Source organism: Anomalospiza imberbis, chromosome 1 (assembly GCF_031753505.1).
Source record: "Anomalospiza imberbis isolate Cuckoo-Finch-1a 21T00152 chromosome 1, ASM3175350v1, whole genome shotgun sequence".
NCBI lineage: Eukaryota > Metazoa > Chordata > Aves > Passeriformes > Viduidae > Anomalospiza > Anomalospiza imberbis.
In genome coordinates, this window is record NC_089681.1 from 12417829 (window position 1) to 12432076 (window position 14248).

Here is a 14248-nt window from a genome sequence, read left to right on the forward strand (position 1 = left end):
TGCTGGGAAATCCCAGCCCACACCCTTCAGCAATGCATAGGGAAAGATCCTAGGGGCAGCTCTCTTCAAATATACATTTTCAGGTTTAATTTAAAAAAAAAATATATATATATAAGCTCTTGGCTAAGGTGCTTTGAAGCAAGTGTACAGGTGTCTCCTGTGATAGAAAACTTCCTTCCAAGCGATTTTATCACATCAGGGAAGACCTAAATATTGGATAGTTTCCTATTATGATGATAAGGCTGTGGTGTTGACCATGCACACAAAAACAACATCACAGCCAATCTGTTATTGGCTCTTTTTCCCTTGCAAAAGATGCAAGTTCACTTCCCAAGGAAAGCCTCAACTTTTCAGCAAGATTCTGTCTTTCCATAGCTGGTAAAGCTTGGAAACAACAAACAAGCTTCAGATGGTGCTAATGGTCCATTCTGCTAACCATATTCCCAGTTAAATGCATTCATGTGGTTTATATCTGTAGTGAGATAATTATTTAGCCTATGTGGTAATATACAATGCTGACTTTATTTTGTGGGCAGCAAAGAGGTGCCAAAGGCACTCAACTGGTTCCAAAAGACTGTATTTGCTCGTTGTAAACATTTCTTGAAATGTCTTTAAAAGAAAAAAAAAAATAGAAGATTCTCCTTCTGTTTGGGCAAGCTTGGATTTCTCATGTAAAGGAAAATGGAAAAAAAAAGCTACTCACTCACAGCACTTGATTTCTTACATCTTGGGCATCTCCCTGAAGGTGAACAGTACTTGTGATACCTACAAAAGTGGAAAAAACCAGGTAAGTCAGGGAGAAAAATAAAAGAGAAGAAAATAGCAGCCATCCCTTCTCCTTTACAACTGGTAATTTAGTTTTTTCACCAGCACCAGGAATGCCAGGAGGAATTCCAGCAATTCTCTTTTCCACTGACCATCACTGACAAGCAATTTGAAAGATTTGGTCCTCCAGTCCTTTTACAATAACATAATGAACGTTGAGAGCCTCTCAGGAGAACAAAAATCCACCTTTCTTAGGCCAAGCAGACAGTGGAGAGCACTCACACTGATATACTGAGATACCACCACTCTGGTTTGCACTGGAAATACCCACAAAACATCTGCTGCAGCTGCCATGTTCCAGAACAAACTCTTTGGCTATTGGGAACTTCTACAAAATGCCATCAAAATTGTCATTCTCCTCCTTAAAGGGACTCACCTGCTGTCTCCCAAAGCTAAAGTAGGTTTTCCTCATTTTTGCTTTATTTTTTTTTCCCTAAAAAAACAGGTGAGGAAGGTTTAGCTTCAGCAGCTGCAAGAGCAGAACTGAATAGAAAAATATTCCCCTTTGGCAGTGGCTGTATACACACCTAAAAAACACAGTGCCTGCAGGTCTGCAAGAATGGCTAAAGAGATAATAAACAGCCAAGGGACTGCTCTGAGTAAAAGAAATACAAACAGAAAACCACCTCACAAGCCCCCCAAAAAAAGAGGCAGAAGCTTATTGATTGCTTCAGTAGGACTGTCAGCACAACCTGCACTTTCAGCTTAAGCTGAAGTATTTGGGTTTGAAACTCCAAACTCCTGTTATCTAGCCCCCAGGAAGGTTGGCTGATAAACCCAAAAGAAATCACTTGGAGTCGTTTGCTGCTTCCCAGCAGGTTAGGTTGATATTTTTTTGGATCTTTTCAAAGGAAGATATGATTTGATTTCCTGAAAGAGCACACTGGCTACTGGAGGAGCTGGGAAGCCAGAAGCTATTACACAACCATAACCATATTTTAAGAGCTTAAGCTAGAGAAAGCTGCATGTTTATTCACAGATAAAAGGGAAACTGCTTCCCGCTTTGCTCCATCTAAGAGTAAGGCAAAAAAATGCTAGCTTCACATGGGATAGCTGCAGATTTTGCGCTATTTATACCTTTGGGACCCAGCAGGCCACCTTCTGCTGCTCTTCCTCCCTCTTTTGGGTCAAATTCTCCATTCTCACAGGGTAGGCTTAGGATGAAGCTGTTTCTGTATTTATTGTGTTTAGTCCAGTTATATTTTACTAAAACTGCTATCTGAAACCCTGCTTTTACAGCGCTGTGTCCAACACACAAAAGTGACCCTACAGCTTGCCAACAGCTTAAAACAGAACTAAATCCAAACCTATGAATAAAACACTACTAAAGAACAAGAAAATCACCTAGACTCCAACACAGCCCTGTCCTTCCATGATCTCAAACCTTTGCTTAGAATGTTAAGTAAAATAAATATGTATGTGTAGGGTGCTGTTGCTTGTTGGGATTGCATATTGACCCTCACAATTTTTGGTACTTCTAAAGACCCAGCTGGTGAAGCTTCTGCAAGGACCTTCTCCACTTTTGGAAACATAAAGCAGAAAGAAATCTTCAGGGTTATTACATCCAGTCCCTTGCTGCTGTAATCATTCTGCACGATCCTCTTCAGAAAGTATGCAAAAAGTTTCTGCCCCTTGTGGCTATGAGAACATGATTTGGGTTTAATGTAACAGCTCAGAAACAAGTTGGTAATATATGTGTGTGTGTATATATATATATATATATATATATGTAAATACACACATACATATTTCAGATCTTTCAAATTATTTCACACTTCTGGGAGATCTGCTACTGCTTTTGAATGCTTGGAGTTAGGCAACAGTGAAATGAAGGAGTCACAAACATGTTTCATATAGAAACACCAACTTTTTTCAACAGGTAGGTAGTTACTATTGAAAACTCTTGTCTGAGTTTGCTTGTCTTGAGCATCCTTGCTGTAGGCAGCTCTTGAGCAGCCTCCCATGGGAACATGCTTACTCCAAGGCAGGAGAGGCAGCTTTCCTTGCCATGAAAACACCACTTTCCTGGAATGCATCACAATGCTGGGACCAGGTAAATTCAGACCAGACCTCCCCTCTGCACAGGAGGCATTCATACAGCCATCACCATTTCACCCACATGAGCTGTGCCACACCAACACCCACACAGTAATGGACAAGAGCTGCGGAGATCCGTATCTGCTGGCTCCCGTGTGGTGTCGTAGTGACTCCATGTACAGAACAGTTAATGGTGCTTTCTGAGTTACCACACACCTCCTGGTTGACAGCAATTGCCTGTTTGCGTGTTTACGTGGCCCACAGCATGCAGTGAGTAACTCCAGCTATCCCAGCCAATCTTCATTCTCTGCACACTGAGCAGGAGACTCAGCCACCAGCTGCTTCATCATTCTAGATTCTTTCCAAAAAAACATCTCATGGCAAAACAAAACAAAATAAACAAAACAGCTTTTACATACTTTATAAACACCAGCACTCCACATGGTTTCTGAAACCCAAACACTACTGCACAAACCACCTGAAAATGGGGTTATTTTGCTTTATTCACCATGGAGTTTTTTACAAAAAAGAGATATTGTCGAGATATCTTCAGAGAGCTAAAAGGTAAATCTTGAGCTGCTGTTACAACAGGGAAGAGAAATAATGGTACTTTTTCAATGCTTGACAGAAAAGTTCCTTTGAGACTCTCTCAACCTACAGAAATTACCAATTTTGCAAAAGCGTATTTTACAGAGAGAAACTGAATTGGAAGCCCTGAAAGCACTTGCTTTCCCAAGCTGTGCTTGAGATGAAGGAAAATAAACCCACACTCCTCTTGACTTCTCTTCCTGAAGATGCCAGTTTGGTGGTTTAAATTCTGGGGTCAGCCGAAAGCCTCCCCATGGAGCAGGTCGTGCCAACTCTCCACAGCTCCACCAGCTCTGGTGCTCCCCCCACAGCACTGCTGATCCATCAAATGGCCTGACTGCCCCAATGCCCCAAACTGGTGGTACAGGCAATAGGTCAGGAAAAACCTCCCTCACTAAGCTAACGTGCCCAGGATGTTGCTTTCCTCTGCTGCTGGCTCAGCGAGGCAGGAATACAGCAAGCCCAGGATGCAGGGTGGGGCACTGGCAGCCACCCACCATGTCCCTGCTCCTCACTCCCTGGCGTTTGCATCATACTAGGCATTTATGCACTTTTCAGTGTAGCTTACACCTCTATTTCCCAAAAAAACCGCCATGATCAAAACTACCACCTTAGCAATCTGAATTACTTCTAAGAGCAGACTAGCAATGCTTTCTATCGAGTTAAATATGCACAGCTGTGCTGGAAATGGGGGGTTTGCAGCCTCTCGACTGCAGACTGTTATTACAGCATGATTAGCAGATACAAATGTTCTTGAAAGTAATTTCTCTCCACACACTGAAAATCACAGTTATCCCAACAGATCCCAAGAGCCCCAACAGCTCCTGGCTGCTGGTCCAGTCCTCGTCAAGCATTCACCAAACCTGGCAGAGAGCAGCACCATGGACTAACATGCTCATGAGCCTCCTTGCCTTCAACACCTTTTCCTAAAGCTATTAAAATTAACCCATCTCTGCCCCCATCCCTACAGACAAAATACAACTGAAAGTCTGCATCAAATCCTAAATATGCAGTGAAAAAGCCACTAAAAACCCCCAAAGTGCTCTGAGGTCTCTGAATAAGTGCACACACACTGTGCAGACAGTGATGCTAGGACAGACCACGGGGTATCTCCCACAGCACTCCAGCCCCAAAGGTCCTACCCCTCTCTCAACTGGCATTCAGCTGTCCTTCTCCAGCCTTTTGAACAAAGCTTAAGAAGAGAGGGGTATTTCCACCCCACACCAGCTGCTGCTGGCAGCCCCTGAGCTCCCCTGGAAAACCACTGGTGCTGACCAGGAAAACACAGAGTAGGAGGCCCCTCCCAAGAGTCAACTTCTCCACCTCACTGGTGCGATGACCACTCACACAAAGTCCTTATCCATGCTGCACAATTTTCAGGGATCTGTGAGCAGAAGCTGTCCCAGACAGTCAATCCAAGACTGCACCATGCTGCGGCTCTCCAGTCTTAACTTCCTCCAGGAAAGTTTCTATAAACTCTGGGAATAGACTAAACCCCTCTTTGCAATGCCTTCTTGATATTACCAGCTGCTTTTGAAAATATTACAAAGCATAAAAATAAACAAAGAGAAAATAACAGCAAAATAAAGAGTAAATAAGATCAAAAACCAAATTAGCTGTCTTTAAAAAAAAAAGGGAAAAATGTCATAGTTTTAGGCACATTTTCACTGCACAGCACTGTCCCAGAAACTATTCCTCCTCTCTTAGAGATTTAGAAGATTTCAGAAAACATGTTCTCTGCCAGGCTGAAACTGATCTCACGTTCCTCTAGGGAGAAGCAGGAGTGTGATGCTCCAGGGAAGCAGATGGCTGATCCTGGGCAGCCATGGAGGCCACCATGGCCTGACTGCCACCCCCAGGGGACTGCTCCAATTCCTCGGGCACAGGCTGCTCAGGGCCAGGTTGTGCCCATCCATTGTTTTACTTGTAGCTGGTAAGAAGTGGTGTGGCTGCTGGCAGCAGCTGCAATTGGCCTTGTCTACAACGTGAGACAGGGGCTGGTGAGGGTCCTGGCATGGCTTCCCTGGCACTGAACAGACAGACAGACAGACAGGGATCCTGCCACTTCTCATCTCAGTGCTCTCTTCAAAAATTTGCAATCGAACAGCAGCATTAACCCCACAGCCCCAGCATGGGGAGTTGACCATCCAATTCCTCACTGAGGTCCTACAGCCTTTCTGCCTCACTTTCCAAAGCTAAGTCTAGTTCATGGGGAACCAGAGCGCTGAACCAGAATGAAAGAGAATGGGAAAGCATTGCTCAAAGTGGATTATATTTACTTTTCAACACATCCCCCAGTTGCAGATGTCAGCACAGAGAAAGGTATATTAGTTTCTTTCCCATCTCCTTAACTGTTCCTAACTTCCTTCAACAAATCAAAGTGTTTTCTTGAAGGGTGAGAAATCTCAGTCTCATACTATTTTAAATTGGCAGCAAGGGGTTTAGAGCAGGGAGAAGAATGTTTGATTGCATAAGAAAATTCAGCCAGAGAGAGAAAGTAACGTCCTGTAGGGTTCTGGCTATGAAAAAGTTCATTATTTGTTTATTTGGCTTTTAGTAAGGTTAAACTATTTCACATTATTCCTCTTAACCCTTGCATTTCAGACTGTCACCCTCTGGCTAGTTACCTACATGCCCGTAGTAATGAAGGTGTTGGAAAATAGTAGTTGCACACCTCCTCTGCCAGGGCCACGACTGAGAACTGTTTTCCAACAGTGGTTGCTGCACTGTTGTTGGACACTTTTTCTGCCCAACAGAACCAAGCTGTGGACTGTTAACCTGCTAATTAATTTTCAACACTATGTGATGTCCCCTTATATAGTCACAGAATCATGTATGTTGGAAAAAGCCTTTATGCCAAGTCGACCACGAAACCACTTCCCTAAATACCATATCTACATGTCTTTTAAATACCTCCAGGGATGGTGACTTCACTGGACATGTTTCAGTGCTGTTTTCTGACCACCCTTTCTGTGAAAATCTGTTTGCTAATATTCAATCTAAATCTCCCCTGGTGGAAATGAGGCCACTTCTTCTCATCCTGTCACTGTTACCTGGGAGAAGAGACCAACCCCATCTGGCTGCAGCCTCCTTTCATGGAGTTATAGAGAGTGATAAGGTCTCCCCTGAGCCTCCTTTTTCTCAGGCTAAACACCCTCAGCTGCTCCTCATCAGATTTGTGCTCCAGCCCCTTCCCCAGCTCCACTGCCCTTCTCTGGACAATCTCCAGCACCTCACTGCCTTTCTACAAGTTGAGGGGCTCAGAACTGGACACAGGATTCAAGTGTGACCTCACCAGTGCTGAATACAGGGGGACAATCACAGCCCTGGTCCTGCTGGCCACACTGTCTGATCCAGGCCAGGATGCCACTGGCCTTTTTGGCCACCCAGGCACACACTGGCTCATCTTCAGCCACTGCTGACTTGTACCCCCAGGTTCTTCTCCTCTGGGCAACCTTCCAACCTTCCCCACACCTGTAGTGTTGCAGTCCCTATGTTCAGATCCATCCAGGTGCCATACATGAAGATATCTCCATTTGATGGAGATTCATGGTCTAAGTTGTACACTGGGGTCAGAGCCAAAAATCACACACACTACTTCCACTACTCACCAAATACCCAAGCTCATAACAACAGCGGTGTTAAGAGTAGGAAAAACACACAAAAAAAAAGAGAGAACTGAAGTGAGGACAACAGAAAAACATGCTATCCCACATCAGTCGCCATGGTCTAAATGGATGTGCCCATTAGGGAAGGACAGGGGTCATCATTTGAGGCTGCCTGTAAGGCAGGCAGGTGGGGAAAGTGTTGTGATCAGCAACCCACCAGTGCAACTTCATATATGGATAATGTTAGACTGCAGCCAGAAACATCACCAGCTGTTGGCACTGTTCAGATCCACTGTCAGAGTGACACAATTCAAGGCCTCCCAGCATGACTGTTAGGTCTGGCCTGGTCTCTCCAGTTTCAGCCTGATTTCCTCACCACATGACAGAGCCCAGCAGCAATCACTCTTTTCCCTTGCTCTTTATTCATTCCCTCTTTTGTTTCCCTCAACCCTCAAGCTGAAAAGAAAAAAAAAAAAGGGAAAAAACCAAGACTGATTAAGACCAGACAGTGATTACATTTTGCTGCCATAAAAACAAATGCAAGAGGAAGGGGTTTCCCTTTTCCAGCTGTTTAGACCATTCCTACTTTTGGCTGTAAAGCACCGATGTATTTGCAAATTCCTGCCAAACGCAGCAGCCACTAGTGCATAAGTGGTTCAAGAAACTAAATGAGCACAGATTATAAACATAAAGCAAAAGATCACTTTGCTCCTCTCAAATAATTGTGTTTGTGCTTCATTTGCTCATGAAGACCAGCACTGTTAGGTGTTACTGAGTCTCTTGTTTTCAGTAAGAGCATCCATGTCCCTATACCTGGAAAGTTCAGCGAGAGGTACTTGGGTCAGCTACAAGTAATTACAGAGCCACAAACAGACCATAGGGAAGGTTGCCCAGGGTCCTTTATATGTTGCTATATGTTCCTGCTTGGTCCTGAGCTTCAGCTGCTCTCCTCACTGCAAACTCCTGGAGTTCCTGTCTGATGGGAGCATCTCCCAGGGCATGTTCCTGCCTGCTGCACTTCTCCCAGCTGCACAGCCCCAGCCCTGTCTCTTCAGTATCCCCATGCTCCAGTAAATGGAGCCACAAGGGGAAAGTCTGCATACACTGACACATTAAAAAAAGGGACTGATCCCAAGGACTGGTAAGGGTTGTGGAAATACCAACAAAGCAGATGCTTTTGTGGCCTTTTCTCCCTGTCCTGGGGATAGGCAACACAGCCCAGGCAATGTGTCTGCTTATTCTGTTAAGAATCAGTAACTTTGGGCCCATCCTTCCCCTCCAGCTAGACTTTAACTTTTAAGGCCAAGAATACAAAGAGATGGAATGAAAGTCTCCTACAGCCTGTCAGTCTTGCTGTCCCACAAATTTATCCTATCAATTTATCACCTTCACTGCACTGATGTCTGTATTGAACACGAATTTGTTATTTGTCTGGGTACACAGCCCTGAACAGCCTGGGATGTTTTTGGAAACCAAGGCAACAGAGGTTCACTGAATGTGTGATTCCTCCAGATCTGTGCCGTATTGGAATAAAATTAAGGTTTGGATCTGCCTTAGTTTGAGAAGTGGGTCCACGGAAATCTTGTGAGGTTTTACAAGACCAAGTGCAAGATGCTGCATCTGGGTCAGGGCAACCCCAGTACCAACCCAGGCTGGGGATGAACAGACTGAGATCAGCCGTGCTGAGACCTGGGGGTGCTGCTGAATGAGAGGCTGGGCATGTTCCAGCCATGTGTGTTTGTAGCCCAGAAAGACAAACAGACTGGGCTGCATCAAAAGCCCCATGGGCAGCAGGTTGAGGGGAGTGATTCTGCCATTCTGTTCTGCTGTGGCGAGACCCCACCTGCAGGGCTGTGCCCAGCTCCAGGACCCTTGACACAGGAAAGACATCAACCTGTTGGAGTGAGTCCAAAGGATGTCACAAAGATGATTAGAAGGATAGAGCACCTCCTCTACGAGGAAAGGATGAGTGAATTGGGATTGTTCAGTCTGGAGAAGAGAAGGCTTCAGGGTGACCTAATTGAGCTTTCCAGTACCTGAAGAAAACTTACAGGAAAGTTGGGTCAAAAATATTTGCAAGGGCATGCAGGGCCATGACAAGGGATAATGGGTTCAAATTGAAGGAGAATAGGTTTAGGTTAGATATTATGAAGAAATTCTTTACTGTGAGGGTGGTGAGACACTGTCACAGGTTGCTCAGAGAAGCTGTGCTTGCCCTGTCCTGGGAAGCGTTCAAGGTCAGGCTGCACAGGGCTCTGAGCAGCCTGGTCTAGTGGGAGCTGACCCTGCCCATAGCGGGGGAGTTGGAATGAGACAATCTTTAAGGTCCCTTCCAACCCAAACCATTCTATGATTCTACTGGAATACATCTGGAGCACCAGATACTTTTTACAGCTTTCTACCCCATTCAGGATTGAGGATATATTCACATTTCTGACAGAGAACCCTGCTACTACTTGGATACAACTTTCCCACTCCAGCAGAAGCAGATTTGTACCAAGGTGATAAAGTGCAATTCACATCTTGCTGTGAACACTGTTCAGGAAAAATGCACTTTCACCTTTTAAAAATCAGACAAAATCAGATTTAATATAAAATGTATCTTGACCTTCCCCATAACCAGCAACATGACATTAAATTTCTTCTGTCTCATGATATATTTAATAAGGGGGAGCAAACCAGACGAGTGCACACCCCTTTCTCCAGTACTACTTGTTATTCCTCCAGAACAATTCTTCAAAGCTACTGAGATCATGGTATGTTACCTCCTGTTTGAAGGATCAGATACATTGCATCAAAAAGCATGCAGGAAAAGTTCTAGGGCATGAAACCAATTTCTGCGCACTTTTATCTGGGTCAGCTTTTCTATTGATTCTGCAAATACTGTATCATTTTTTAAAGTGAAGGGTTTTTTTAGTTTAAAAAGAAGAAAAAGAGAACATCAGAACTTAAGTCAAACATCCATCTCAGCCAAGGACTGGTTTTGTTGGGTGACTCCAAATCAAAAAGGTAGATTTTTTCATAATAAAATTCATCTAACAGTGAAAGGGCATCTGGATCAACTTCTAAATTCAGTAAATGCCCTCTTCCCATACTGCCTCTATTGTCATTAATACCATTAATACCATCTTTGCTGTTAGGCGTACAAAACTTAGCAACAGCTGACAACATCTAAGAAAGCTAACATGAAACAAACACATCAAAACCACTCAGACACATGTTTTAGCATTAATTCCTCCCTTCCTTTCTCTGCTCCTCTGCCAAGTTTTCCTCCATGGTTATGAACTATTTGGCACAGCCTCCAGCTTTGCTTTATGTTGTTTCATCAACTGATGTGTGTCTTGAGGTGCTCTGAAATAGAAATAATAAGTAAGAACTGGCCTCAGGTGACATCCTGTATTAGGAGGAGATGACTTACTGCAGACATCCTGAAGATCTGTATCAACTTCATCTGTACACACATGGTAGATGGAGGAAGGACCCTTCTCGGAAGACTCAGGGATTTGGGCAATGGGAACTTCCAAGTCAGAACTCAAGAGGGGTCTGGCTAAGATAAGCATTTACTCCCTGGCTCTGGGACACTTGTCTGCATGCTCAAGATCCAGAGGACTGTCTGCACAGATTCATCAACCTTTTTATACTCACTTTTCCCAGTCTGGAGAACTCGGATGGAAAGATGAGTAATCATTTCCATCACACCCACTGTGTAACCCATACAAAACCCCCAGCCTAACTGATTTCTGATGCACAAATTATTAAACCCCAACACTTTCTTGCCATGATTTTACCCCATTAAGCCTTGTCCTCATTAGGAACCTTGCCAGTACTGCACGAGGCTGCTGGATGCTACCTCCAGCACTGCACATCTGTCACCAAAGAGCTGCAGACAAGTGAGCTGCCCTCTCTGCAGCAGGGCTGGAGGTCCCTTTGCCCAAGGATGGCCCTGCTTCCAGAACCCCACCATGCTCTACTCCATCCATGGCCCAAGTGCAGTTATTAATATACTTCTAATTGCAGGAATTATTGCTCTGTTACACTATGTCTTCTCTCTTCCCCCATGCATTAACTGGTTGCTTGGAGCTTTGCAATCCTTCAAAGAAAATGCTTTGAAAAATAAGACTGAGGAGGCTCACGTTAAATTGGGAAATGAGCACGCCTTGCTGGCTACCCTGAGAAACTAGGACAGGCTTCTCTCGACCAAATCTCCAGGTATCTCTGAGGCAGTAACAGTCGGCACAATTCTTAAAATACGCACAGGCTGATTAAAGGCTGGCTTGCAGCACTCACCAGACTTGCAACATTAGTGTAGACTTTTAAAATCAAACAGACAGGATGATTTATGAAAGAAACCTTCTCCAAATGCAGGACTGCTTGCTGGACCCCCTTCCTTGCTCTCCCACCTCACAACACACCTCAAGCTCCCCTTGGAAAAGTCTGAGGTACCAAAGTGAGTATGAGCAGAGGTACCCACACCTTGGATGTCAGTCCAAATTCACACCAGCAGCTGCTTCAGTGTTAAAGTCAGGTTGTAATCCACACTTTTCCAGGGCTCCTGACAGCCAGCCACCATCCTGCTTCATCCCTTGCTGGGAGATGCAGCACAGATGTTGGAGGGGAAAGCGGAGGGCTGAGCTGGGACAGCTGGCCAATGGATCTCCAAAATGTCAGAGGAGACAGCTGCAGAGCAGACTTTAAAACAAATATCCCTTCCCAACAGGCCACTTTCCCTGGGGGAAAGGTTTTCCCCTGTGTGCCACATCCCAGGCCCTCTCATTAATGTGCTTGCCTCACATTGAAGAAGCTTCACTAGCAGAGAGGAGCCGAGTGCTGCCGGGCCCTGCGCTCCACTCCGTGACCGATAAAAGCCAGACCGAGCAAGCAGCGAGTACCTTCCCTACCTTCCCCTCCTCCGTAACAACAGGGGAACGAGGGCTGCTTCCCTTCCACTGCCTTCCCCACCTTCCTCTCAAGCATCAGAGCACCCCCACGACAAAATGCATTTAATATGGTGTTATCATCCTGCCATTAAGGATGAAGCAAAGCAAGATTAATAGTTTGGATTGACTTAGGTCAGTTTAAATTAAGGCAAGGTTGCAAATCTGGCTTTGTCGCGCCCGTTACTGGACTGAGCCCACCACATCCCAGCAGTGCAAAGTGCAGACCCCAGCTGTGGCCAATGCTGCCCTGGCAGGTATCCCCCTGGATGGAAACCTGGCAGGGTGTCACCCTGGCCATCACTGCTGGCTGCCATTTCTGTGCCAGGCTCAGGGCTGTGGCACTCCAATGCCCGTGGGAGAGGGGTGGGCTCCAGCTTCCCTCGACACCATCACCCTGCACTGACACCTCACAACCTTGAGTGTGCAATCCAGCCAGCTTAATAATACCTCCTAATTTTAATATTTAGGGCACTTTGCCACAAATGCAGATGCTTTTCTCCCTCTGCTCTTTCACATGGACTTCAATAAACAGCTTTTGGCCACCTGTCCCACAGGGGACACTTTAGCACCTTGAACAGAGCTAACAGGCAAACAGGTTAATGGATGAATGTTAATGTACAAATATGCTGAACCTAAATGGACTCTCTCAAATGAGATTCAGAAATAACTACAGGAAATAGTCAGAGGTCACCAGAGAAACCTACTAGTAATGCTCAAATTTATATGGAATCATAGAATAGTTTGGGTTGAAAAGGACCTTTAATTATGTATTAATTACAATTAAAATGGATTTTAGTCCAATCTTCTGCATATACACAACCTCTCAGTGAAGGAAACATTGGGTCTAAAGGATATCCTATAAAGAAAATTAAGTGAACACCTTTAAACAAAGCTCAGCAACCCTCCAAATCCAGGCAAGGTAGTTACAGCTCTTTTTAGCCACTACTTCATGGATCTTCACACCAGTCTGTGGAATCAGTCATAAATTTCCCATTTGTCCTTTGCAACATTAAGACAACTTCTGAATAACTGTGAAGCAGCACAGCTTCCTCAACTGGAACATTCTCCACTGTCCCAAGGCAAACGGCACAGTTTGGATTTAATTTCTATTTATATGACTGTGTTTTCCAGATGAAATGTGTGGTCTAAGCAAAAAACACATCCAGAGTCTTCACTGCCTTCATCCAAACTCAGCCATGTGCTCTCACATGTCCCACTGAAACAACCAGGGCCCCACCTGTGCCCCAAAATCCCTTAGAGCACTCTTCCCTTCAGGAAGCTCTGCAGTGCCCTGCTGGACAATGAACAGTGCTCAAAAAATTTATTCTTCATGGGGGCTGTATTTAAAAAGATTTTCTACTGTGCTCATTGGAGTTTCACATTTTGGATGTGTGACAAAGCACACATCATGTGCAAGGAAATAAAAATTCTGACTGCACGAAACTACCCTAAAGCTAGAACTTCAGGACTGGATATGGACGGAATTTGGCCCCTTGAATCAAATTGCTCAGATCTTCTCTGCTGCTAAAATAAAGGCAGGATTTTGTCCTGAAAGCTTCCTGTTTCTCCTCAGTTTGCAGCAGAGTTTAACTAGAGACCTGTCAAGTTTCTAGTCCACACCTCAAATAGCCTTGTCAAATCATACAATCAGCAAGAAGCAGCCAGGGCAGGGTTTTATTGTCAGGGAATGTAAACAAGTAACAGGCAGTGCTGTTCATCTATCTCAGGCTGATGCATATAATTTTAATTAAAGCATTTATGTAAAATACAGATGCAAATCAGGTTCAGTATAGCATCTGACAAATTACTGTCAAAGACCTGAGGCTATTGGCAAATTATCAGCATGAGCTCTCATGATGTGAAGGTATGAAATCCAGTCTTGGTCCAGACAATGTATATTTTATTTGGCTTAAATTGGCAGTAAAATACCATACTGATGCATATGAAAGAAGTTAAATAGTCTTCAATTTGAAAAAAGAACACTGAGGAGGTAAACTAACATCCTTATAATTTGTCCTTTAGACAGCCTGTGTCTAGCAAGAAAAAAAAACCCTTTTGCATTTCTGTAACACCTACCAAAGAAACTCAAAGCATCTCTGAAATGTTAATTAATCCATACTCTCCCCAAGGGATATCTATTTTAAAGATGGTTATATGGAGCCTGCATTCATCTCTCATTTGCCAAAAGCTTGCAGGGGAAAAGCCACAGAGATCAAATCTGGACCTTGGCTGTGCTCCTCCACATTCTCATCA

The 14248-nt window shown here is 44.4% G+C and overlaps 1 protein-coding gene across 3 annotated transcripts in view; it reads right to left on the reverse strand.

Moving 5' to 3' along the window:
• Window positions 1-14248, reverse strand: part of ZHX2 (zinc fingers and homeoboxes 2) — a 74534-nt gene that overhangs the window by 42358 nt on the left and 17928 nt on the right. Inside the window, exon 2 of one of the 3 annotated variants that reach the window (XM_068181838.1) lies at window positions 708-765. The gene's annotated coding sequence lies outside the window, so the exon portion shown is untranslated. Of the gene's footprint in view, window positions 1-327; window positions 457-703; window positions 766-14248 lie in introns of those variants that run through there. The other 2 variants (XM_068181819.1, XM_068181846.1) reach the window with 2 other exon arrangements.